Here is a 26,347-nt window from a genome sequence, read left to right on the forward strand (position 1 = left end):
GAATTTGAATCGTGGGAAAAACAAATTAAAAACAGATAAGAAAAGGCAATCGAGTTTAATGACATTTTTGAAGTCCAAAAATCCTGAAAAAGATGGTTAAAACGAACCCAGAACGAGTCAGAGTACTGTCAGTGCCTGAGGAGAGGAGCATCACCACTGGCACCTCCACTAGCTAGTAGGCCTACTAGCGAGTCAGACTTAGCAGGAGACGGAGAGCTGTGTGTGTGTGTGTGTGGGGGGGGGGGTATTTTATACTGATAACAAGTTCAAACAGGTGCCATTAATACAGGTAACGAGTGGAGGACAGAGGAGCCTCTTAAAGAAGAAGTTACAGGTCTGTGAGAGCCAGAAATCTTGCTTGTTTGTAGGTGACCAAATACTTATTTTCCACCATAATTTGCAAATAAATTCATTAAAAATCCTACAATGTGATTTTCTGGAATTTTTTTTCTCATTTTGTCTGTCATAGTTGAAGTGTACCTATGATGAAAATTACAGGCCTCTCTCATCTTTTTAAGTGGGAGAACTTGCACAATTGGTGGCTGACTAAATACTTTTTTGCCCCACTGTATGTGGGCATACTGCAGTGACATCTAAAATGCTTTGAATTAAATCAGCACCTTGGAGAGTGCTGTCCGTTTCACCACCGCATACAGTAGGCTACTTGGCTGTTTACTCTGTCTGCTGCCCCCCCCCCCCACTGTGTTCCGGGACCTCCCGATTTACAAATTAAGCACTGGTTACAGGTGTTAAGTAGTGGTACTGAAACATGAGGACTAAAATGACACGTAGGCACAGGTGACCGACCGGCAGATCAAGTTAGTGGGAGTCACAGAGGTACTGGACACTCGATTGAGAGGTCTTTGAGGAATACTAGATGGGCTGTAGGAATGCATGTCAGGTCTGTCAGTAAGACTTGACTATCAACACCAGACACTGGCTGATTCAATCCGCTGCAACACGAGGGTATTAGAAGGAAATACAAAAAATATCTGACAGCTAGGGTTCTATTTTTCGTTTAAATTATTCATAGATTTCGATTCTTCTTCTTCGCTGCTGGAGTTTTTGTTTTCAGGTGGAGGAGGGTTTAGGTGCTCAGTGGGTTGTCAAATCAGATGTTTCTGTACCCATACACTGGTAGAGAGCAGAGAGTATATTCATCATAATCCCCCATCATCATCATCAATAACAAATGTAACCAACATCAACATCATCCACATTATCATCATCAGACCCGTTCAACCCGTAACAGAATGCCCAGGTTCTCAGAAAATAATCTGTTTTATGCAGCCTGGCAGATCATCTCTCAGTACAGTTGTGTTCTGGAGTTTACAGGCAGTGTGGGAGGACCAGAAGCCAAGGTTTCAGCTTACGCAGCCGGTCAGAATGATGCATGAGGACAAGATGAGGTAAGGTGAAAAACAGAAAGAGAGATGGGAGGGGGGTGGGTGGGGGGGGGGGGGGGGGGGGGGTGTTAGAGAAAGAAGCAGTAGAAGAGACCTAGAATAGTGACTGATCTTGGACAACTTTGAAGTAGATAAAGTACATTCTTTGTGAGCACTGAACTCAAGGGAAAGATGTACAATGAGATGAGGGAATTCAGGGGATTACTATACCTCCCCTAGGGGGTGTTGAGTGGCCTATAGATGCATAAGGGCTGTGGGTGTGGAGGGTGATGAGGGGGTTTGAAAAGAGTGGTAATGGGATTACATTGGCTTCATCACTGAAGCGATCAAACAGGAGGGGGAAACGGCATCCATTTGGAAATGTGCCGGTGTGGGGGGGCTTTGTCTATGGTGTGTATATTTCGTGGGAGTGTACTACTACACACCTGAGTGGATAAACCTCCTGACAGTACATGTGTCTAACCCATCAACTAAGCAGTCACGTAAACGACGTGAAATAACGCCACTGACAGATCTGCTGCAGTCTGCATCAGGTGAGACCCCCGCCAAGCGACCGCCCACTCCTGCTTCCACTGTGTATCCAACCGCCTCGAAAACAAATCTGCTTCATGCCGCGGCTCTCTGTATACAAAGCCGGTTTACTGTTATTGCTGTACTCAGACACTCAGTCCTCCTGACCATGAAAAACAGGGCGCTCTGTAATTACGCCAATCTTATGTTCGTTCTCCCTCTCCGCACTTCCCCTCCATCATCTCTCCTCACTTGTGTCTGTGCTGTTATGTTCAGTGATTGGGTGAAGAGAATGAGAGAGAAAGGGAGGATATTAAAAGATAAAAAGGGAATGAGAGAACAGGAACCGAGAACTAGCGAGTTACAGCTTGAGAAGTAGCGTGAGAGATGGAAGGAGGTGTTAGCGAATACCGAGAAAGATGTGTGAGAAAGAGAGGGAGGGCTGTGACTATGTCAACGGCCATGATGGCACGAATTGTCAGACAAAATGTTCACCATGAGCTCCTATCCCTGAGGAGCGAGAGTTGTAATGTTCCTGCTGTATGAAGCAAGAGGCAGGCAGTTTAACAGCGGCTTGGCCTGCTCCGATTTGCAACTAAAAGAACATGATAATTGCTCATGTTGCTGCCGGCCCGATGAGTGACATCTCACCAATCCTGGACCTGGAAGGATTGTCTAATCTTGAGTGGCAGTGTGAGCTTCCAATGACATGAGCATCCAATGACACAATGTAAACGGTTGGAAAACGAGGGCTGAGGCGCTCTGTCAATCCAAAATGCTTTGCTGTCCACCCAGACCCCCAAGAAGACCGATAACTAATAAGCACTCCAACGCCTGAGTGGGTCTGAGTAAACAGACCGGGCCTCATGCAGACAGTCTAATTGGCTATCGGAGCTAAATAAATTGTTAGTTGTAGTGAATGTACATGACAGCACAATCATGCTGGGGGAAATACAGTATGCGTCAAGGACGGCTTGTTTTGCAAATCATACAGGGGAGAAAACAATTCACTTAACCTACAAGATATGCAGGTCATAGGGTGAAGATTATTTGGTTTGACAGCATTTGAAATTGAACTGCTCATGACAACAGCGAAGGGTAGAACAGTTAAGTCTAAATTAATTAATGTGCATAAAAGCAAGCTGACTTGCTTCAAGACAATTAAAAACAGCAGACATTTGAGAAACAGATGCCTGTGTTTAAAATAACACACAATAGCTTTGTCACTTGATCACAGGTGGCGAGCTAACACCTTAATCACAGCGGTGCTCAAAAATGAGACGTCACAGTGGTTCTCGGTGGACGATTTTAACTATTTTAATGCGCCAGAACGTTTTAAATGCTTTAGGCTAATGCTAAATGCTGAGCAGATGAATAGTCCTTCTGATACTTTTCATAAACACGTCATTAGCAAAAGCTTGAAAGCATTTACTAGGTTAATCGTATGAGTAACGCAGTAGCTATGTCATCAAGGAAAGGTATGCAGCAGTGGCGCTGAGTTGGACCACTTGAGCATGGGTTACGAAATCTTGCGGAGCGATTTTATCCATGGAAATGGACCTTAGGGATCTATCACGCTTACCTGATTCTAAAGGTTGTGAGAAGTCATTATTAACCACTTTAAAAAGGCATTAGGTCAGTCTCTAAACCTTCACATAAAACATCGGTAATGTTTTCATCCCTCCATGCCCCATCATGTCCTCTTGAGTAACAAACAGATAAAACCACATGCAAATCATGCGAGGTTTACATTCTAATCTCATGGAATCCCCAAGAAATGGTCAAACAATTAGCTAGGCACCAGCCTATCTGTTCATTTGACATGTCAATAAAACGAGTCACTGAAAATACACAGTGAAAGACTTTTCCAATTATTCTCTCCAGTAGCCGGTATGATTATAAAAAACATAGGCCTACTACAGAAGTGCCTCTAGAAATCAGAATTGTTACATTAATACATATTCATTTAAGATAGAAATACACCAGAAACCATTCAAAACGGTCTTTGTTTTATGGATTTCCATCTACATATGCACCACCACCACCATGAAAATCCAGTCCCTGTCGGTTTCTTTCACACTACCCCATTCAGCCATCACGTCTTATGCAAACAGCACCGTATCTCTTACTCCCCTTGACAACAGCTACAAAAGAAAGAAGTCAGTCGGCTGCCTCTCAGCTAATTGCCCTTCACCTAGCTCCTCCCTCTTCATAACAGATCAAAGGTAATAATCCTCTGCCAATCCACTGTGGTGCGCCTGCCATCGCTGTTGTTATGCTCATTATGGCCTCCTTGAATTGGCCGGGCTGGATACGCCATTCGTTGTATCCTCCTCCTCGCCCGGCCCTTGTCCGTTCTAAAGAAAAGGGACCTTGCGACGGTCTCTCAAAACGCCAAGGTCTCCTCCAGCCACACTGGCTCCATTTCACAGCAAAACACCAATTTCACGGCTGGGCGGCCACTGGATAATTAGATGAGCCTTGAGTGGACATGGTGACGCTCGCCTCAGCTCTGTGAGAAGAAAACAAGACAGTGTTCTCTAAAGAGAGGCTAGGGAGAGGGCTACTGAGCTCAACACAGGGCTGGCTTTGTTTGGGTCTCACTTGTCGCTTTATTGCATTAAATGAGTACGGGATGTGTGGCAATTCTTGGTGGAAGTTCGTCTTCCTGGTTGTTGCTCCATGCAGTTTTGTGTGTTATTGGAGTCGTTTGATATCGTTTGAAAATGAATTCTAGCTTGTGGCTATAGGAACATTGAAAGGAGAGCTTTGTTAAGTACCTGCCTTCCTGCTGTTTTGAAAAACCAGGTACATGTAAATGACATAGCCCATCTCTCACAAATGTACACATGCTAAGTGTATGGCTGGATATACAACTGACCCATCATCTTTGACAGCTCCAATTTTCCAATAGACATTGAAGTTTCTGTAGAGAATGTAACTTTTTATGATTTTAAGGTAAAGTGTATTTAGGCTTAAATGCAAAGAATAGTGCATTCTTTTTCACGAGGAATATAAAACTGCAACACATGTGGAATTACCATTGCCTACCGTACCTCTGCCAACAGTTCTATCTGGGGAACTATAACCATTGCCTACCGTACCTCTGCCAACAGTTCTATCTGGGGAACTATTACCATTGCCTACCGTACCTCTGCCAACAGTTCTATCTGGGGAACTATTACCATTGCCTACCGTACCTCTGCCAACAGTTCTATCTGGGGAACTATTACCATTGCCTACCTTACCTCTGCCAACAGTTCTATCTGGGGAACTTCTACCATTTCTTGGTCGTAGTTGGAACAGTGTAGAGAAAGAGTAGTTTGGACCTGAGAGAGGATGTAGATTTATGGAACTTGAACAGTTTCATCCAGACCGTATAAAATAAGGCCATACCCTGCTGTTGCTTCCCTATCAAAAATGTCAAACGTGGTTTTGTAGAGTTGACAGTTAGGCTACTTGACTCTGTTACCTTTCATCTGAACTATCTGTTGCGATCGGGAGAGTGGGCCATCAGTTATTGTTTATAGTTATTATCGCGGAGCGCGGCTTGGAGTGCACGCTTCAAACATATTGTGTAATGTGAATTGTAAATGATCGCGGCCATACGGATCCTCATAGGCCAATTATGCAATCGATATGGTTAATATGTAATTAAATTAATTACACGTACACATGAAGACAATTGAAAGGGTGAAACGAGAAACGTCATTGTTTGCTAACTAATCGACTTTGATATCAAACTAAAGGAGATTATAGATTGAATGACCATTCACTGTTTGTATTTATTTCATGATTTATGATAAATAGTTAAGAGCCTAAATGACTCACGGGTGATTACTATTGACTTCTTCATGAACTGGATTGTTAAATTCCCTAATTATGTTAATAATGAATGATTGTTATGATTTGATCTTTGTGATTATGAATTTGATTGGATACATGTTATTTTGTTTCCTTTGTTTTGCAGCACAGACTACTCAGTAAATATACTACTTTATGGTTAAAGGAATTCCTGCCTCAGTCTCATCCATTCCTCTGTCACCTGACACGTGACCACCTGTTCACCTTCACTGTCAGTCATCCTACCTGTCCAGCTACCCACACAGATTCCACTAATCTTTCAATGGTAGTTAGACAAAAGTTAGTTGACAGTTAGGCTACTTACAATGGACCAACTTCAACCAGATATTCAGTTTCTCACAGTCATGAACACTGTCCCTGTGCTCAGACAAAACTAGCATTGTTTGTAGCAACTGTCCCCAGACTTTTTCTGTGGTATAACATGACATGACATCTAAACATCTAAACAATAGCACATGACACGCACATTACATGAAAAAAATGTTTTTTTGGGATGTAGGCTGTGGGGACTTACCATGAGTGGGAGACAAAGGCCTCACAGTGAGACGGGTGGGGCAGCGACAGGCTCAAGCCTAAGCCCTTCTCCCATCTCCCAACTGATGCACTCTGGTGTATCTGCAAAAGAGAAAACAGCAGTCAGTGATTCAGTGTCAACTGTCAGCATTACAGCCAACCTTTGCATAACCCGCTAACTGAAAAACACAAGTCTCATTTCCGATTAAAGTTTATATTCTCAGACTGCATGGCAGACAACATAGGACTTTAGGATTTTTAATTAAGACATTAGCTTCATATGAATATGGGGCACAGTAACACATGGTGAAGTCAGCATGTGGACACACACCACAGACTCCTGCATTTCTTGCTGTTTGGTGTTCTAGGCCGGGTTTCTGTATAGCACTTTGAGACATCTGCTGATGTAAAAAAGGGCTTCATAATACATTTGATTGATTGACTCCTCCCCTGGGAGAAGAGAGGGATAGATTCTGCCAAGGCCGAGCCATGAAAAACATCGTAAAGAAAAGAAAAACTCAGATCTGTCAGAATCATTTTTCAACATTCTGGCCCCGTTCCTGGACATCCTTCGTTCTTTTACTCTTTCTCCTCCTTGCATTTTGGTGTTCATGTCTTTTTTTTCCTCGAAGGCGCACCTTGACCCCTTACATGCTGACTACACCGCTCGCGTTGCAAAATTAATTTAGACCTAAATTATTGCACCCACATTGCTTGCACGCACCAACAAGCGTCTGCGTTGCCAAGGGCTAAAGTCGAAGTCAGTTCTATTTGTGACGCTGATCGCGCTGCAAGTCCTGCCTCTCCCATCTCCTCATTGGTTTATTGAACCATATACCCACGTGCCATCTCCTCATTGGTTACACCCACGTGGGTGACTGAAAAACGAATGGAGGTCGGTGGTGGTAATACACCTTTTATGAAAGTTAATTGCCAATTGTCATACACAGTTGAAGTCGGGAAGATTACATACACTTAGGTTGTAGTCATTAACTCGTTTTTTCAACCACTCCACAAATTTCTTTTTAACAAACTATAGTTTTGGCAAGTCGGTTAGAACATTTACTTTGTGCATGACAAGTAATTTTTCCAACAATTGTTTGCAGACAGATTATTTAACTTATAATTCACTGTGTCACAATTGCAGTGGGTGAGAAGTTTATATACACTAAGTTGACTGTGCCTTTAATCAGCTTGAAAATTACAGAAAATTATGTCATGGCTTTAGAAGCTTCTGATAGGCTAATTGACATCATTTGAGTCAAATGGAGGTGTACCTGTGGATGTATTTCAAGGCATACCTTCAAACTCAGTGTCTCTTTGCTTGACATCATGGGAAAATTTCAAGGCATACCTTCCAACCGTGAAGCACGGGGGTGGCAGCATCATGTTGTGGGGGTGCTTTGCTGCAGGAGGGACTGGTGCACTTCACAAAATAGATGACCATGGGACCACGCAGCCGTCATACCACTCAGGAAGATACTCGTTCTGTCTCCTAGAGATGAACGTACTTTGGTGTGAACAGTGCAAATCAATCCCAGAACAGCAGCAAAGGACCTTGTGAAGATGCTGGAGTAAACAGGTACAAACCTGAAAGGCCGCTCAGCAAGGAAGAAGCCACTGCTCCAAAACCATCCTAAAAAAGCCAGACTGCGGTTTGCAACTGCACATGGGGACAAAAGATCATACTTTTTGGAGAAATGTCCTCTGGTCTGATGAAACAAAAATAGAACTGTTAGGCCATAATGACCATCGTTAAATTTGGAGTAAAAAGGGGGATGCTTGCAAGCCGAAGAACACCATCCCAACCGTGAAGCACGGGGGTGGCAGCATCATGTTGTGGGGGTGCTTTGCTGCAGGAGGGACTGGTGCACTTCACAAAATAGATGGCATCATGAGGACGGAAAATTATGTGGAACTATTGAAGCAACATCAAGACAGTAGTCAGGAAGTTAAAGCTAGGTCGCAAATGGGTCTTCCAAATGGACAGTGACCCCAAGCATACTTCCAAAGTTGTGGCAAAATGGCTTAAGGACAACAAAGTCAAGGTATTGGAGTGGCCATCACAAAGCCCTGACCTCAATCCTATAGAAAATGTGGTCAGAACTGAAAAAGTGTGTGCGAGCAAGAAGGCCTACAAACCTGACTCAGTTACACCAGCTCTGTCAGGAGGAATGGGCCAAAATTCACAACTTATTGTGGGAAGCTTGTGGAAGGCTACCCGGAATGTTTATCCAGGTTTAATTGTTTAAGGCAATGCTAGCAAATACTAATTGAGTGTATGTAAACTTCAGACCCACTGGGAATGTGCTGAAAGAAATCAATCAATCATTCTCTCTTCTATTATTCTGACATTTCACATTCTCAAAATAAAGTGGTGATCCTTACTGACCTAAGACAGGGAAGTTTTACTAGGATTAAATGTCAGGAATTGTGAAAAACTGAGTTTAAATGTATTTGGCTAAGGTATATATAAACTTCCGACTTCAACTGTAAGTCCAAAGAAGAAAAGGACTGGGAGGAGGAGAGATGACTAGAAACGAGTCGGTTGACAGTTTTATGTGTGGATTAATTGTCGGAGTAGAGGACCTTGTGCATTTCAGGTAAAATAACTCAACGTTTACATCCCAGGACAAATTAGCTAGCAACAGCAAGCTAGGTAAATAAGACAAATTAGCTAGCAACTGCAAGCTAGCTAGCTAAATTGGCATAAATGTTTAACGCTTTTCGACTCTTTCCCAAATTAATATAATTGGTTCAGAGTTTGTTTGATATTTTAACCTGCGTGTCTTGATCGCGTTTGGTGTGGGGGAACAAAATCAACTTGCGCTCGATGGCTCGGGGCCGGTTTGGGTACGGTGTTACAGCGCATGGGAAGTTTCCAAATGTTCCGCACAAGAGGAGACATTCATAAGGGGCCTTACCTCAGGTTTCTAAAAGTGAACTCACGGGCAACGCTAGGCTCCTTTGTGCATGTAACACACAAGCCCCGTACGTTATTGCGGTGTGTGATACAGATACGACTGAGCTATAGCCAAAACACCAGAGATGACAGATGAGAAGCGGAGGAGCAGCCCAGTAGACTGGAGCGAGTCAAGGGATTTTAAGTAAGTGACACCCGAACCTGCTCAACTGCAAGAAAGTTGCACATCCTCTATGATGTCATGATTTCCCCCCAAGGCATAAAAGGTCCCAATCTCTTGCAGCACTGGCTTTTATGATAACAAAAGAAAGGCTGCGTTACACATGTATGGTCGAGTGAAATATAACTACATGTGGAAGACTAACACAATGCTCAGACTCAAGAGGCTTGCACAAACTGTACTGGCTGACATCTCATGTGGAATTGATGTGATATTTTCGCATTCAGGTACTAGTCGAATTCAAACAATGTTTAGCAGTACTCTTGGCTATTAAACTGGCCAGGAAAGGCAGAGAACAGAAGGGAGAGAGAGAAGAGTGAGGACAGAGCAAGAGAGGCATGCCTTTGTTATTTATGCTTTATAGCTGTTGACAGTGCAGAGTGATCCAATACTAGTCAAAGTGAAGAGATATTTCCCCCAAGAAATAAGTTACATATAAGGAGAAGCACCAACACACATGCACAGGCGAACACAGTGGGATATTATTCAATACCCTGAATCCACTAGGGGAATGGGGTGATTTTCCAGTTAGGTTATTTGTCTTTGGCTGAGGGAGTAAGCTTAGAGCCCCTCCACTCACCCACAAGTTCAGTCATCCAAACCAGAGAATGAAAGTAAGAGGATGCATCTCCATAGTCTAAAGTAGCTCTCTGACTGAATTTAAAAAGCAGAAAAGATTAAAGAATTTAGCCTAAAAGCTACTGGAAATTATCTTTCATCTCCACACATCAGCGCAGACAAAGGAAAGGAAGGTGCTTGGACAATTGAGTTGTATCGAGTTGAAATCTGGACAGCGTACAACTGGTTGGCAGCGTAACTTCAAGTAGCCTACACCATCATCCACCCACCACCAGACAATAGCAAGGCCAGAGTTAGCCATATTACAGTGAATGCTTCAACCAATACTCACTCTGACAATGCATACTGATTCTTACTCAAGCCACAAAATGGCCGATGTGTTGGTGGGTTGCGATCTGTGGGTCCCTATTCAGTTGAATGAGAGGGCAACTGAATTGCTGAGGAAGGATTGTGAGACGATAGAGAGATCATTCACTTTGTTTGAGAGGGCAGCCCTTGACTCCTACATCTTCTGGCGGGTGTTGGCCCCGGGCGTGGAGGAGAGAATATGGGATCTGTCACATATGCAAATCCTGGCTACGAGTCGCTGGGCGCTCTGAACAATACAGACATTATGTGAAGAGTTTATAGGAAAGAGAGAGAGGGAGATTCGGGTGGTGAGAGCAAGGATGAGTGAAGTGGAGATAAATACAAAAAAACGAGGGGAAGTTATTAAACAGGCTGCACATGAAGATGAAAGACCCCGATGAAGTGGCAGACACGCACACACCTGGACACACACACACACACACACACAAACGCTATGCTCAAAGAAACCAGAGAATGAGACAAGCCACACACAGCACAATGGACAAAGTCAAAATGAGAGAAAAAATCTCCACCCACCCATAGACAGATACTCAATCCACACATACACGACAGCATCAGGAATCCAAAACATGTTGTGAGACTGAGCACCCTGGGATTTGGGATTTGAGCAGGGAGCACAACTGCAGGGTCACGCTGCCATTACGACAGGATTGGAAAGAAGGGGGTGAGGGTTTGGAGTCGCTGAGCACAGCACTGGGATTTCCACACTGGAGAAGCTCTGAGGTGTTTGTATGTCCTGTGTTTAACAGAACCCCTCTCGACCACAGGGCACCAAAGACCTCCAAGTCAGTGAAGCGTGGCAACTCTAGTCACAGTATCTTCACAATGGAATCAAATAGCTCTTACAAAAGCAGCTTCAACTCGTGCTACATACCAAATGTAGGCCTACTAGCTAATTAACATCACAAGACGGGACATGGCTATAGAAGGCTATCCAGTTCTTGAGTTGTCATCAGCAGTCCTGAGGTAAAGGAGACTAGAGGCTGTTCTAGGGCTGCCACATCCAAACCTCTTTCTGCGTGGGCACCATACTCCTACACAGAGTGATGAAAATAACTTCTAAGCTCCAGACGTTTGGGTGGCAGTGTGTATATTGCACTTACGGTATGAAAGCCTCGATTGTTGCTTCCTCAGAGTAAAGCTGGCTGAAGTGAGTTGTATAATGGTACGCAGACAGAAGGATAATGAGGTACAGCAAACCAAACCACACAGCCAACAGTGAATAGATTCTCATTCAGATTCTTATTCTTACTGGGGACATTTACTGAAGAATGGAGACGTTAGAGGCAAAGAGTCAATTGTTTCCAGTATCTGGCCTGGTCCCCAGATGTAGCATTATGTGGCCCTCCAGAAGCCGAGCAATGGTTAGCCTACATTTGGATGTCTTTTTTGTGAAATGAAGCCGGGATGATCTTTTACGCTGCAAAAACCTTATCGGTCCATTTGTGTTTTGATACAAAAAACAGCTCAGTAATGAGATGTTACCAGGATTAGATATATTTGTGTTAAAAACATTTTGAAGGTGCTGAAAAACCCAACACCTTGTAGATACAATAGATATCACAGTTTCAGTAGAGCACAATGACTTGGCACTTTGCCAGCTTAAGTTTCCCAAGTGCTCCACAAATTTTAGCACAGCTCGAGTGTTAGTTGGATGACCCCAACTCCCTGGTGACTCCAAGGTTCAGTGAAGTGGGGGGGGGGGGGGGGGGGGGGGGGGGTGGAGATGGAGGGAAGATGGGTGCCATTCCGTAAGTCTGGATAACTCTGGTCTAGACACGCACACTAAAGCTCAGGATCGGAGGAAGGGAAGGGGGGAGGGGGCTCTCAGGCAAACCATCTGTCTTCGAGCTGATCAAAATCTTCATTACAAGATGATGTGGAGTGGGAGTTGGATAGCCTGCATCTTTAGGATATTCATCCTAAACACTACTGAATAACCCACAACGCATGGGTCATAGGATGCATTCAACAGATACATCCTGTGTACCATTCATGTTTGTGATGAGAGGATAGTATGCTCTGTAGTGTACTGTACACCAAAAACTTGCATCCTTTCTCCAGGAAGTGCACTTCAGATTTTAAATGGCCCTCGATGTGTCCTGTTTGACCATTTTGAAATGTATAGATTTTAGTCTTATCAATAAATCACTAAATGGTCCTGCATCTCCTTAACAGGGGACTTGACCCAATGCCTGCCCCCCTACTTGCTACCCATAGTATATATATTTAGGCCACTCTTTGTTTGCGTCAAGGGCACTGGGCAACAGAAGGTCAGAGGACAAGCACGACATGGATAAAAATATATGGGGATGAAGAATTGAGGGGAGTACAAAACCCCCTCCTTGCTGTCACAATAGCCACATAGGCCAGTGTTTGCAGTCACTTCAGCCAAGTATAATTTCTGTGCAACTTAAAAACAAAACTAAATATTTGTGGTGGACAGAGAGACACTAAGCTTTAATATCTCTGGCGAGATGAGCCATCAGAATATTCTGGTTCCTCATTCTATTTTTCATGTTCTGACTGCATGATTTTCTTTTCAAAAGGGTTTAATTTATTGCTTGCCTTCTTGGCTGTCAGACCGGAGGTGACAGCCAGACAAGAAAACAAATAAGAGAAGACTCATTCCACACAGAATGAAACTCAATGAAGCAGATTCTCTTCCTCCTCAGAGCACCGCTGCTATTCAATACCCACTGCCCCCTTGGCAGACTGCATTTGTCATCTCGTAGTATGAAATAACATTGGTCCCCCCACTCCTACCCCTTATGTTCCCCCTGACACCCCTCTCAGCCATCCAACTTCATCTCTCATTCCCTTAAAAGCAGCCTGATCTGCTCCTATTTCCTGTTGGCCTGCTGTGCCCCTGCCAGGGGGGCTTAGCAGGGTTAACACCCCAGGCAGAGGGGCAAGGCGTCTGTGGCGAGGGAAGGGCTTGGCGAGAAGCAAGCCCGGTTCTTTCTGTGGTCAGTGACAGGTCAGTAAAAAGACCCTGTCAGGGCTGATGCACGAGGACAGGCAGAAAAGAAGGGAAGGAGAGGTGACAGGCAGACACCCAGTCCTCCATCCTCTTAGCATTCTGCCAGGACCCAACACATAGCCAAGGGTGTGTCAGATGTGTCAGTCAGGACCGACCTTCCTGCGGTCGCTCCACCAGATTTCTTTGTCTGTATGTACCGAGCACATTTAATATCAGTCTTTCCCAGCAGGGGGTTCTTGTTCCTGGGCTTAGACCCACATTTTAGCCATGCCTCCCTTCTCCTGGATCCTTGTCTCTGGCGGCACAGCGTGATCTGTGCATTATATCCATCTGTGCTTTGGTTTCATAAAGACGTAATTAAGGAAGAGCTCCTCTCAGAGTCCAATAATAACTACTTAATTTTGCGTAAAGTTATGCATCATATTCTCAAAATGTTTTGTGTTTGGAAAGAACATTACCTAGCTTGCTATTAAAACCATTTTAGTCATTTGACGACTTCCGTATTGAGCGAGTCACTGGCTTGAACTTGCAACTTGCAGACGTGTTGCTGTGCGTTTTGTCGCCAACCTTACTTTGCTACCTGACAACTTTACGATTTTTACTTTTTAATCACCGTTTATATTTTTAGTTTTTCCCTCAACTTTTTTCTTTTCTTTTCCCATTCAACTTTTTCACTCCGGACGCTTTATCTGGACACGGTTCATCAGGACCTCCAACAGCCGAAGCTAAGTAGTAACATTAACATGGTGCCTTCTAATTGCAGTCACTGTACTCATAATATACAGGAGAACGATCGCCTTACGGCGAGGATAGCTGAGCTGCAAGCCCAGCTTCAGACGCAATCGTTAGGCACGGGTAATTTCATTGTAGGAAAGGATGAAACAGCGTCTGTGCCACCAGTAAGTACAGATATTAGTATAAATCCCCTCGCACAGTCCCCGCAGCCGGACAACTTTCTCATGGCTTCTGGAGGGAAATGCTGTAGGAATGCTCAACCGGTGTCGCTCATTCAGCCGACAGAAACTTTCAACCGGTTTTCCCCATTAAGCAGCGAGTCGGAGTCTGAGGCCGAGCCTTCTCGTCTCTACTCCTCCCGTTACGGGGTCTGAGACGCCGAAGCTTCCCACCATTAGCTCTGACAAATTGAAAACCCTAGTCATTGGCGACTCCATTGCCCGCAGTATTAGACTTAAAACTAAACATCCAGCGATCATACACTGTTTACCAGGGGGCAGGGCTACCGACGTTAAGGCTAATCTGAAGATGGTGCTGGCTAAGGCTAAAACTGGCGAGTGTAGAGAGTATAGAGATATTGTTATCCACGTCGGCACCAACGATGTTAGGACGAAACAGTCAGAGGTCACCAAGCGCAACATAGCTTCAGCGTGTAAATCAGCTAGAAAGATGTGTCGGCATCGAGTAATTGTCTCTGGCCCCCTCCCAGTTAGGGGGAGTGATGAGCTCTACGGCAGAGTCTCACAACTCAATCGCTGGTTGAAAACTGTTTTCTGCCCCTCCCAAAAGATAGAATTTGTAGATAATTGGCCCTTTCTGGGACTCACCCACAAACAGGACCAAGCCTGGCCTGCTGAGGAGTGACGGACTCCATCCTAGCTGGAGGGGTGCTCTCATCTTATCTACCAACATAGACAGGGCTCTAACTCCTCTAACTCCACAATGAAATAGGGTGCAGGCCAGGCAGCAGGCTGTTAGCCAGCCTGCCAGCTTAGTGTAGTCTGCCACTAGCATAGTCAGTGTAGTCAGCTCAGCTATCCCCAATGAGACTGTGTCTGTGCCTTGACCTAGGTTGGGCAAAACTAAACATGGCGGTGTTCGCCTCAGGATTCTCACTAGGATAAAGACCTCCTCCATTCCTGCCATTATTGAAAGAGATCATGACACCTCACATCTCAAAATAGGGCTACTTAATGTTAGATCCCTCACTTCAAAGGCAGTTCTAGTCAATGAACTAATCACTGATCATAATCTTGATGTGATTGGCCTGACTGAAACATGGCTTAAGCCTGATGAATTTACTGTGTTAAATGAGGCCTCACCTCCTGGTTACACTAGTGACCATATCCCCCGTGCATCCCGCAAAGGCGGAGGTGTTGCTAACATTTACGATAGCAAATTTCAATTTACCAACAAAAAAAATGACGCTTTCGTCTTTTGAACTTCTAGTCATGAAATCTATGCAGCCTACTCAACCCCTTTTTATAGCTACTGTTTACAGGCCTCCTGGGCCATATACAGCGTTCCTCACTGAGTTCCCTGAATTCCTATCGGACCTTGTAGTCATAGCAGATAATATTCAAATTTTTGGTGATTTTAATATTCACATGGAAAAGTCCACAGACCCACTCCAAAAGGCTTTCGGAGCCATCATCGACTCAGTGGGTTTTGTCCAACATGTCTCTGGACCTACTCACTGCCACAGTCATACTCTGGACCTAGTTTTGTATCATGGAATAAATGTTGTAGATCTTAATGTTTTTCCTAATAATCCTGGACTATCGGACCACCATTTTATTACGTTTGCAATCGCAACAAATAATCTGCTCAGACCCCAACCAAGGAGCATCAAAAGTTGTGCTATAAATTCTCAGATAACACAAAGATTCCTTGATGCCTTTCCAGACTCCTTCTGCCTACCCAAGGACGTCAGAGGACAAAAATCAGTTAACCACCTAACTGAGGAACTCAATTTAACCTTGCGCAATACCCTAGATGCAGTTGCACCCCTAAAAACATTTGTCATAAGAAACTAGCTCCCTGGTACACAGAAAATACCCGAGCTCTGAAGCAAGCTTCCAGAAAATTGGAACGGAAATGGCGCCACACCAAACTGGAAGTCTTCTGACTAGCTTGGAAAGACAGTACCGTGCAGTATCGAAGAGCCCTCACTGCTGCTTGATCATCCTATTTTTCCAACTTAATTGAGGAAAATAAGAACAATCCTAAATTTATTTTTTGATACTGTCGCAAAGCTAACTAAAAAGCAGCATTCCCCAAGTGAGGATGGCTTTCACTTCAGCAGTAATAAATTCATGAACTTCTTTGAGGAAAAGATCATGATCATAAGAAAGCAAATTACGGACTCCTCTTTAAATCTGCGTATTCCTCCAAAGCTCAGCTGTCCTGAGTCTGCACAACTCTGCCAGGACCTAGGATCAAGAGAGACAATTAAGTGTTTTAGTACTATATCTCTTGACACAATGATGAAAATAATCATGGCCTCTAAACCTTCAAGCTGCATACTGGACCCTATTTCAACTAAACTACTTAAAGAGCTGCTTCATGTGCTCGGCCCTCCTATGTTGAACATAATAAACGGCTCTCTATCCACCGGATGTGTACCAAACTCACTAAAAGTTGCAGTAATAAAGCCTCTCTTGAAAAAGCCAAACCTTAACCCAGAAAATATTTAAAAAACTATTGGCCTATATCAAATCTTCCATTCCTCTCAAAAAAAATTGAAAAAGCTGTTGCGCAGCAACTCACTGCCTTCCTGAAGACAAACAATATATACGAAATGCTTCAGTCTGTTTTTAGACCCCATCATAGCACTGAGACTGCACTTGTGAAGGTGGTAAATGACCTTTTAATGGCGTCAGATCGAGGCTCTGCATCTGTCCTCGTGCTACTAGACCATCGATCACCACATTCTTTTGGAGAGATTGGAAACCCAAATTGGTCTACACGGACAAGTTCTGGCCTGGTTTAGATCTTATCTGTCGGAAAGATATCAGTTTGTCTCTGTGAATGGTTTGTCCTCTGACAAATCAACTGTACATTTCGGTGTTCCTCAAGGTTCCGTTTTAGGACCACTATTGTTTTCACTATATATTTTACCTCTTGGGGATGTCATTCGAAAACATAATGTTAACTTTCACTGCTATGCAGATGACACACAGCTGTACATTTCAGTGAAACATGGTGAAGCCCCAAAATTGCCCTCGCTAGAAGCCTGTGTTTCAGACATAAGGAAGTGGATGGCTGAAAACGTTCTACTTTTAAACTCAGACAAAACAGAGATGCTTGTTCTAGGTCCCAAGAAACAAAGAGATCTTCTGTTGAATCTGACAATTAATCTTGATGGTTGTACAGTCGTCTCAAATAAAACTGTGAAGGACCTCGGCGTTACTCTGGACCCTGATCTCTCTTTTGACGAACATATCAAGACTGTTTCAAGGACAGCTTTTTCCCATCTACGTAACATTGCAAAAATCAGAAACTTTCTGTTCAAAAATGATGCAGAAATATTAATCCATGCTTTTGTTACTTCTAGGTTAGACTACTGCAATGCTCTACTTTCCGGCTACCCGGATAAAGCACTAAAAAGACTTCAGTTAGTGCTAAATACGGCTGCTAGAATCCTGACTAAAACCAAACAATTTGATCATATTACTCCAGTCCTAGCCTCCCTACACTGGCTTCCTGTTAAAGCAAGGGCTGATTTCAAGGTTTTATTGTTAACCTACAAAGCGTTACATGGGCTTGCTCCTACCTATCTTTCCGAGTTGGTCCTGCCGTACATACCTACACGTACGCTACGGTCACAAGACGCAGGCCTCCTAATTGTCCCTAGAATTTCTAAGCAAACAGCTGAAGGCAGGGCTTTCTCCTATAGAGCTCCATTTTTATGGAATGGTCTGCCTATCCATGTGAGAGACGCAGACTCGGTCTCAACCTTTAAGTCTTTATTCAAGACTCATCTCTTCAGTAGGTCCTATGATTGAGTGTAGTCTGGCCCAGGAGTGTGAAGGTGAACGGAAAGGCTCTGGAGCAACGAACCGCCCTTGCTGTCTCTGCCTGGCCGGTTCCCCTCTCTCCACTGGGATTATCTGCCTCTAACCCTATTACAGGGGCTGAGTCACTGGCTTACTGGTGCTCTTCCATGCCATCCCTAAGAGGGGTGCGTCACTTGAGTGGGTTGAGTTGCTGACGTGGTCTTCCTGTCTGGGTTGGCGCCCCCCCTTGGGTTGTGCCGTGGCGGAGATCTTTGTGGGCTATACTCGGCCTTGTCTCAGAATGGTAAGTTGGTGGTTGAAGATATCCCTCTAGTGGTGTGGGGGCTGTGCTTTGGCAAAGTGGGAGGGGTTATATCCTGCCTGTTTGGCCCTGTCCGGGGGTATCATCGGATGGGGCCACAGTGTCTCCTGACCCCTCCTGTCTCAGCCTCCAGTATTTATGCTGCATTAGTTTGTGTGTCGGGGGGGCTAGGGTCAGTTTGTTATATCTGGAGAACTTGTCCTGTCTTATCCGGTGTCCTGTGTGAATTTAAGTATGCTCTCTCTAATTCTCTCTTTCTCTCGGAGGACCTGAGCCCTAGGACCATGCCTCAGGACGACCTGACATGATGACTCCTTGCTGTCCCCAGTCCACCTGGCCGTGCTGCTGCTCCAGTTTCAACTGTTCTGCCTGCTGCTATGGAACCCTGACCTGTTCACCGGACGTGCTACCTGTCCCAGACCTGCTGTTTTCAACTCTCTAGAGACCGCAGGAGCGGTAGAGATACTCTTAATGATCGGCTATGAAAAGCCAACTGACATTTACTCCTGAGGTGCTGCACCCTCGACAACTACTGTGATTATTATTATTTGACCATGCTGGTCATTTATGAACATTTGAACAGCTTGGCCATGTTCTGTTATAATCTCCACCCGGCACAGCCAGAAGAGGACTGACCACCCCTCAGCCTGGTTCCTCTCTAGGTTTCTTCCTAGGTTTTGGCCTTTCTAGGGAGTTTTTCCTAGCCACCGTGCTTCTACACCTGCATTTCTTGCTGTTTGGGGTTTTAGGCTGGGTTTCTGTACAGCACTTTGAGATATTAGCTGATGTACGAAGGGCTATATAAATAAATTTGATTTGATTTAGTGTTACCACGTTTAACTACAGTGAGGCTGTAAAGCTAGATGTAGTTTCAAATCCCTAGAGAAAGGATGTCAGTATAAGAGTTACCACAGCTCAGTCCTGCAAATTTAATCCCACAAAAAAAAAACATAAAAACAACAACTAGTAAGCATCTTTCTCTCACACCCAGCAATAGCAGACTGCAAGTAGCAAACTTAATTACTGTTAACACAGAAAATACCAACCGGGAGCTTGGAGGTACCCATCAGGGCAACAATGATTCTCTCCAGCTCCGATAGCATATGGCATCAGTCATCATAAACAAATCATTTCAGGAGTTGCTGAACAACACATTGTTTGCTCTGAACTAATATAAAGACATTATTTAGATACCTCAAAATCGTGAATTGCCTCGTGCATATAAGTCTGATGCCTAAGCAGAGACCTGGACCTTCATCTGTTTGGTTCTGAGATGCTGCCAGTTCTCCAGTGTACAGCACAGCAAAAAAAATGTTCTGAGGTCAGAAATGCATCTGATATCTCTATAAATCCAGTCTCAAATTTGCAGTGAGGTGTTCAGACCAGAAACGTCCCATGACATTGACGGCATATCCAAACAACACATATCCCTGGTCTATCCTGAGGACTTGGGTCATTCCTTGAGTGATCCTCAAGACCAACAGTCCAAAGATGTCAAGTAGACAATAGGACACTAGAAATTATGTGAGACTACTTTGTGGGTCAGGATGTGCCAGAGAAGGACCAGAGTATGACGAGATAAGAGCCTTCTCTGGGCTGGAGGAGCTCTACTGGCACCTCCTTTAAAATTAGCCATCCCCCATCCTTTACCATCCCTTCCAAAATCCATCTCATTGTGTCAATTACACATCGGCGTGCCACCAGAGCGGAAAATTGCAATTTCACAGTCAGTCCCTTGGGACTGTGAGGAGTAGCACTCTGCCTGGCGAGACTGAAGTCTCAGTGTGAGCAGTCAAGGATGAGGAAAGTCATAGGTGCTGTGTTTAAGACGTCTGAGGAAGCCTGGAGAACTTTGACATGTCTTGCTCTGAATAGCCTGAGGGGATAGTAAGTCAGTGTTGGAAGGTGGCAGAAGACGTCAGTACTGTAGTCAGACGTTGCCACCGGAAGTGTGAGAGGATGGGGACTCACACCTGATGGTCTATGTCTGACGACTGGGTCAGGGAGAAGACTGGCTGCATAAGAAAGGGGAGACTGCCAAGAAATCTACTGGCCATATAAAGGGAAAGGGAGATACCTAGTCAGTTGTACAACTCAATGCCTTCAACTGAAATGTATCTTCTGCAATTAACCCAATCCCTCTGAATCAGAGAGGTGCGGGGGGCTGCCTTAAATCGACATCCACATCTTCAGTGCCCGGGGAACAGTGGGATAACTGCCTTGCTCAGGGGCAGAAAGACAGATTTTTACCTTGTCAGCACAGGGATTCGATCCAGCAACCTTTCGGTTACTGGCCCAACTCTAACCACTAGGCTTAAAGCCACTCAAGCTAAGCCCAAACAAATTAATGATATCCCTCCAACTGGGAGGTGTTAATTTCCTGACATGCAAAGCCCTTAGAGGGGGAAAAGTATATTCTACTGAATAATCTCAAATGTCATTTTTTTCCCCCATGAGGAACAATCTCTCAGTTACTCTAAACTGGAGCGTCATGATATCACTCTATTCTGTGATGTCCTTCTAAACTGAAACTTGAGTGAATGAAATGAGTCATTGCATTTCTCTGATTTCTCTTCATTCCTCGAGGTTGAAGTCATCCAGGTTATTAAAACAGCCTATTGTAATGGTTTTTGGTATCAGTAAACCATGATAGATGTAATTATTTTCATATAGGCTTAGACTGTTACGCCACTAGTGATGGTAATCAATACAGTAACATATCGGGATATTATTTTTGATATTTTGTATCGTTTTGAGAATATCACAATACTATTTTTGCGCTAGTTGGCTGTACCAGCACCAAAACTCCATTATTTTCCCTTCATAGCTTGTTCTCCCTCTTCTTTTTACAATAGGGAGCCAATTTATTTACAGCACTTTTATTTCCATGATTGAGCAAAAAAGATTTTTTTCACGGCTCTTGTCCGTCTGCAGCAGACAAGGTGAACAATGTTTGGAACATCGAATCACAATAAAATCACAGTACCAAATCGCAATACATATAGAATTGCGAGAATCGCAGTACATATCATGCACCCACGTATATGAGATAATATCGTACTGTAAGGTCCATGGCAATTCCCAGCCCTATTCTCCACCATTCCAAATGTAAGTATTTCAGTGGCTCTTCTGTGGAACAGGATAAGCAACCTCCTCCAGAGTGTGATCTCCTGATCTCAAGAACATAATGTGGTTCTTCAACAGAATCCTTTTGTATTTCAGACCCGTGCATGCTTCCATTCTACGCACGCAGGGACATACCGGGAGAACGACAGTACAAGATGGATGACCTTACACACAGTGATTGGTTCTTATCGCAGCAATCCAATGCATGGCTCTATAGAGAGTTGTAGCACTGTGAGCCAAGATAGCAGCACACATGTTGGGAAGCTGTGGCCGTGAGTGTGTGTGTGTGTGTGTGTGTGTGTGTGTGTGTGTGTGTGTGTGTGTGTTAGGAATGTGTCAAATGAAAAATGTGCATCCATTTCAGATGGTTAAGCATTGCACCTGTACTACCATTACTGTACCTCAATTCCACCATAAAGTTTACATTTCCTTCTCATTTAACTTCTCAAAGTATTGCCATATAGGACTTCACTGCTGTCGCTTGCCTTTCGCCACCATTTTTCCAACTGTTAACTTCTCTAGGATAGGGGATAGCATTTTCACATTTGGATGAAAAGCGTGCCCAGAGTAAACTGCCTCCTACTCAGTCTCAGATGCTAATATATGCATAGTATTATTAGTATTGGATAGAACACACTGAAGTTTCTAAAACTGTTTGAATCATATCTGTGACTATAACAGAACTTATTTGGCAGGCAAAACACAGAGGACAAACAGACTTTTTGTTTGTTTTTGAGGTCACTCTTTTCAATGAGTTTTCATTGGGAATCCAGATTTCTACGGGACCTTCCTGCAGTTCCTATCGCTTCCACTGGATGTCAACCGTCTTTAGAAATTGGTTGAGGTTTTTCCTTTGAGAAATGAAGAAGTAGCCATGTTCAGAATGAGGCTCCAGTGAAGTGTACTGTTTGTTAGAGGCGCGTGACCAGAAAGCATGCTACACATTGTTTTCCTCCGGTATTGAACACAGATCATCTCGTCTTCAATTTTATCGATTATTTACATAAAAAAATACCTAAAGTTGTATTACAAAAGTAGTTTGAAATGTTTGGACAAAGCTTACAGGTAACTTTTGAGATATTTTGTAGTCACGTTGTGCAAGTTGGAACCAATGTTTTTCTGGATCAAACGCACCAAATAAATGGACATTTTGGATATACAGTTGGGAGAAAAAGTATTTGATACACTGACGATTTTGCAGGTTTTCCTACTTACAAAGCATGTAGAGGTCTGTAATTTTTTATCATAGGTACACTTCAACTGTGAGAGACGGAATCTAAAACAAAAATCCAGAAAATCCCATTGTATGATTTTTAAGTAATTAATTTTATTGCATGACATAAGTATTTGATCACCTACCAACCAGTAAGAATTCCGGCCCTCACAGACCTGTTAGTTTTTCTTTAAGAAGCCCTCCTGTTCTCCACTCATTACCTGTATTAACTGCACCTGTTTGAACTCGTTACCTGTATAAAAGACACCTGTCCACACACTCAATCAAACAGACTCCAACCTCACCACAATGGCCAAGACCAGAGAGCTGTGTAAGGACATCAGGAAAAAATTGTAGACCTGCACAAGGCTAGGATGGGCTACAGGACAATAGGCAAGCAGCTTGGTGAGAAGGCAACAACTGTTGGCGCAATTATTAGAAAAAGGAAGAAGTTGAAGATGACGGTCAATCACCCTCGGTCTGGGGCTCCATGCAAGATCTCACCTCGTGGGACATCAATGATCATGAGGAAGGTGAGGGATCAGCCCAGAACTACACGGCAGGACCTGGTCAATGACCTGAAGAGAGCTGGGACCACAGTCTCAAAGAAAACCATTAGTAACACACTATGCCGTCATGGATTAAAATCCTGCAGCGCACGCAAGGTCCCCCTGCTCAAGCCAGCGCATGTCCAGGCCCGTCTGAAGTTTGCCAATGACCACCTGGATGATCCAGAGGAGGAATGGGAGAAGGTCATGTGGTCTGATGAGACAAAAATAGAGCTTTTTGGTCTAAACTCCACTCGCCGTGTTTGGAGGAAGAAGAAGGATGAGTACAACCCCAAGAACACCATCCCAACCGTGAAGCATGGAGGTGGAAACATCATTCTTTGGGGATGCTTTCTGCAAAGGGGACAGGACGACTGCACCGTATTGAGGGGAGGATGGATGGGGCCATGTATCGCGAGATCTTGGCCAACAACCTCCTTCCCTCAGTAAGAGCATTGAAGATGGGTCGTGGCTGGGTCTTCCAGCATAACAACGACCCGAAACACACAGCCAGGGCAACTAAGGAGTGGCTCCGTAAGAAGCATCTCAATGAACCCAATAGAAAATCTTTGGAGGGAGCTGAAAGTCCATATTGCCCAGCGACAGCCCCGAAACCTGAAGAAGGTCTGTATGGAGGAGTGGGCCAAAATCCCTGCTGCAGTGTGTGCAAACCTGGTCAAGAACGACAGGAAACGTATGATCTCTGTAATTGCAAACAAAGGTTTCTGTACCAAATATTAAGTTCTGCTTCTGATGTATCAAATACTTATGTCATGCAATAAAATGCAAATGAATTACTTAAAAATCATACAATGTGATTTTCTGGATTTTTGTTTTAGATTCCGTCTCTCACAGTTGAAGTGTACCTATGATAAAAATGACAGACCTCTACATGCTTTGTAAGTAGGAAAACCTGCAAAATCGGCAGTGTATCAAATACTTGTTCTCCCCACTGTATATCGACGGAATTAATCGAACAAAATGACCATTTGTGATGTTTATGGGACATATTGGAGTGCCAACAGAAGAAGCTTGTCAAAGGTAAGGCATGAATTCTATCTATATTTCTGCGTTTTGTGTCGCGCCGGGAGTGCTGAAATATGATGGTCTGTGATTGTTAGCTGTGGTGCTATCCTCAGATAATAGCATTGTTTGCTTTCGCCGTAAAGCATTTTTGAAATCTGACACGTTGGCTGGATTCACAACAAGTGTAGCTTTAATTTGGTATATTGAATGTGTGAGTTCATGAAAGTTTAACTTTTATAGTAATTTATTTGAATTTGGCGCTCTGCATTTTCACTGGATGTTGGCCAGGTGGGACACTACCGTCCCACATATCCCAGAGAGGTTAACAACAAATGGTGGAGAGTTGACTCCTTGCATGTCGACTACCAGTGTCGACTCCCATTTCGGAGTGTCAAGATTAGATTCCACTAGGAATTAAATTCCATATTTTTGGAAAGGAAGAGACTAGTTGCTGTACTTCCGAGAACAATCAAAACACTTGCATCTTTCATAGCGAGCTAGCAAGGGACGAGAGAGAGAGGTACAGTATAGGCAGGTCGGCCACCAGGCAAAGGAAAAAAAAAAAAAAAAAAAAAGGCTGAAAAACCGTGGTGCGCATCCGTCTTGGTAATCTGTCTTGCATGCCTCCCAAATTCACCAAAGTAGCCTAAAGTTCCTCCCCCTCTCTGGTTTTATTTAAAATTACACAACTTTCCCCAGCCCTTTATAGCCTATCATCTAGTTAGGCTATAACAAGGAAAATAAAGTTGTGATAACTGCATTGTGATTGTAATTTTGTGGGGTGATCCTGATTTCGTTTAATCGTTTTAACGTTTAAACGTTCACACCCCTAATGTGAGGCCTAACCCACTGAACGAGATAAGGAGGTGCATGAATTTGTTTCTTTAATTTGCATGACAATTTGTTTGCCACCATCCCCAGAAGGCATTGTTCATGCTAGCGCGTACAAACAAACCAAAAATAATGGTGGAAAGATATTCATAGCTTTTTCATTTTCCCTTTGATTGCTCAAGCATTTAACTTTTTTTTAATAGACAAGAGAAATAGAATCTACTCTTTTAGGTAAAATAACAATTAAAACCATGAAACACTCACTGTCATTTCTCACTGTAAAGGTGAGGATAATGGAGGGAAAGGGAAATGGATCACATCTTCAGAAACATTGACCTTTGTTAACTCTGTGGTAGACAGACACATAGTGAGCTTCAATGATGGTTAAAAATGAGATTGAGCTGGAGCTGAGCTCCAATGTTGCTAAGAGATTTTACTAGGCCTAATTCAACTCCTGGAAACAGTGTCTTATCCATTTCCTTTGCCCCTAAAGCATGGGGATATGGTTGGCATGTCTTCCCTAGGTGCATCTTCCTAATGAAACCCACAGTAACCTCAGGGGGACATCTGCTGAGCGGGCCTCACCAGTGCTCTCCTGGAGATGGCACTAGATTGGAGTGGGAAAGTAGGAGCCATTCCTCTAAAAGTCAATTAAGAACTCATTAGCCCATCCATTAGCAGACATCGGCCCCGAGGCCCCCTCTCTCTCTATATACGCTCTCTGTGTATAAAAAAAAGAACCCGATAAAAAAGGGACCATATGCATGATCAGGTAAAATAATAACCCAATGTTATCTCCCAGGACAAACTGCTAGCAACAGCTATCTAGCTACATGTCCATAAATGTTTCATACATTTCAACCTGTCCCGAAATTAATATACAGTATATTCAGAAAGTTTCAGACCCCTTCACTTTTTCCAAAATGTCTTACGTTACAGCCCTATTCTAAAATGAAAAAAATATGTTTTACTTCAACCTACACACAATACCCCATAATGACAAAGCGAAAACAGGTTTTTAGACTTTTTTTTTACAGAAATTAAAAACACAGAAACACCTTATTTACATAACTATTCAGACCCTTTGTTATGAGACATGAAATTGAGATCAGGTACATCCTGTTTCTATTGATCATCATTGAGATGTTTCTACAACTTGATTGGAGTCCACCTGTGGTAAA

At 43.6% G+C, this 26,347-nt stretch overlaps 1 protein-coding gene across 4 annotated transcripts in view; it reads right to left on the bottom strand.

Moving 5' to 3' along the window:
• The window catches only part of LOC129827577 (protein TANC2-like), a 143,147-nt gene that overhangs the window by 95,959 nt on the left and 20,841 nt on the right, over window positions 1-26,347 (bottom strand). For all 4 annotated transcript variants that reach the window (XM_055888565.1, XM_055888548.1, XM_055888574.1 and 1 more), the window contains exon 2: window positions 6,295-6,395. The gene's annotated coding sequence lies outside the window, so the exon portion shown is untranslated. The remainder of the gene's footprint in view (window positions 1-6,294; window positions 6,396-26,347) is intronic.

Source organism: Salvelinus fontinalis, chromosome 2 (genome assembly GCF_029448725.1).
Source record: "Salvelinus fontinalis isolate EN_2023a chromosome 2, ASM2944872v1, whole genome shotgun sequence".
Taxonomy (NCBI): Eukaryota; Metazoa; Chordata; class Actinopteri; order Salmoniformes; family Salmonidae; genus Salvelinus; species Salvelinus fontinalis.